Source organism: Petaurus breviceps, unplaced genomic scaffold, assembly GCF_028583685.1.
Source record: "Petaurus breviceps papuanus isolate PSGF00001 unplaced genomic scaffold, PetGlider_PUasm1.0 175, whole genome shotgun sequence".
In the NCBI taxonomy this organism is placed as follows: Eukaryota; Metazoa; Chordata; class Mammalia; order Diprotodontia; family Petauridae; genus Petaurus; species Petaurus breviceps.
Genome location: NW_027185764.1, coordinates 14,104,926 through 14,106,992, shown reverse-complemented (window position 1 = coordinate 14,106,992; position 2,067 = coordinate 14,104,926).

Sequence of the window (2,067 nt, the reverse complement as noted above, 5' to 3'; positions counted from 1 at the left end):
GAGAGAGAGAGAGAGAGAGAGAGAGAAGATAGGTCCAGATCCAGCTTTTAGAAATGATGTACAAGTTTAGGGCTCTAAAAAAAGCAGGAAGAGCAACCTGGTATAGTGAATACAAGATGAAGACTCAGAAAAACCCTTGTTCAAATCCTGCCACTACCACTTACTAGATGTGACAACACCAATGAATCATTCAGCCTCTCTAAGCCTCAGTTTCCTCATCTTTAAAATGGGAATGATACCTATAGTACGTAGCTTACAAGGTTATGAGGCTTACTATCTATAGATGACATGCTTTGCAAACTTTAAAGAGCTAAATAAATGTCAGTTATGTCAGAACAGGACCAGTATTGGGATCACTGGCCATTAACACAGAGCTACCATCCTAAGGCTCATAAGATCATATACCGACATCTGGAAGGGACGTCAGAGGCCATCTAGTATAAACCTCCTGATCGCCCTCATTTTAAGGAGGAGGAAAATGAGGCCCAGGGGAATGATGTGACATGTCTAAGGCCACACAGGTAATAAGGACTTGAACCTAGGTCCTCAGACTCCAAAGTCAGTGATCTTTCACTTGTCTTTCCTGTATCTTCTGTTCTCCCTGGCAAAGGCTAGGCTCGGTGAGGGTGCAGCTAAACTTAAAGGCAAAATTAAGTAGTTCTACGGAGAAGGCACAAACCATTACAGCATCTTTGCCAAGAAAACCTCAAATGGGGTCACAAAGAGACAGACATGACTGAAAAACGACTCAGAAACAACAAATGTGGTTCTAACTGTGCCAGTAAGAGACAGAACCATTTCTGGAGGGGTCATAGGGCAGTGGCTCAAAGGACAGTTCAACTGTGGGGACAGTTGTGTCTAGAATCTCCAGAGAGATCTGCCTGTGCCCCTTGGACTCTGACATGGGGTTGGTTGAAGTTTGATGCATTGGTCCCTAGTGAAAGTTTCTAGATGGCCTTGAGAAGGAAATTTACCCCTCTGGATGTTGCCTCCTTGAAACAAAATCCTGATGTCCCCACCCTAGTTATAGATCTAGCTAGAGGGGTGATAGAGAGCCAGTCAGATCAATATAAAATCAGATTGCAAGTACCTTGAGGGTAGAGACTAAGGCTATAATTTTGGCTAGTTTGATCTCCTATAGCAAGATAGAACGATTATAAATTTAGAACTAGAAGGGCCTTTAGAGATCATCTAGCCCAAACCCTAAGATTACTCAACTTGTGGTAGAGATAAGAACTCAAGAGTTTTGCCTACTATACTGATCAGGTCCCCACTGCTGGCCCAGAGGTGGATGATGGGAAGAGGAACTGCTACAAATAGCCTACAAACCCTCCTCCCCCCCCCCCCCAGGCATGCAAATCTCAAAGGTTGTGACAGTGCTGACAGTTTCTCCCCTGCTGGATCTGAAGAAAAAGTGGGCTGCCCCTGACTGGAGATCTGCTAGTGAAATCAAAATGACGATTTATCTGGGACATTGGATGTCAGTCAACATTTTTAAAGCTGGGCATGAAGCTATGTGCTGGGCACTGTGTTAAGTGCTGGAGGTACAAAGAAAGGTAAAAGACCATGCCCGTTCTCTAGGAGCCCACAGTTCAATGATTGAACCAGATAGGCTTTGAGATCTTTTCTAATTCTCCTAGTCTGTGATTTCATAATTCAATATTATGTGACTACTTGACTCTAACACTAAAGAGAGATGTGATGACATGAACTGACAAGTCAGTTCATTTATCAGTTTATTTATCTGTATAATGGGGATAATACTTACATTGCCCACCCTGCTGGGTCATTGTGAGGAGAGGGTCTTCTAAACCCTCAAATTTTGTGTAAATATGATTTCCGATGATTATTTTTACTCCAGAAAGACTCCTCTTTAACACGATGGCCTTTGAACTACATCATGTTGTCTTGTTTGAGGTTTTCCTCTTGCTGATTCATGCCTTACCAGCTGCCATGAAGTTCTGAAGCATCAGAAGTAACCCCAACACCTTGTTATCAAAGTGTCTTGGGCAGAGCGGCTGTGCTTGGTGCGCATCACGGGGTGCATTATTAGGTGGGAGGTATCTA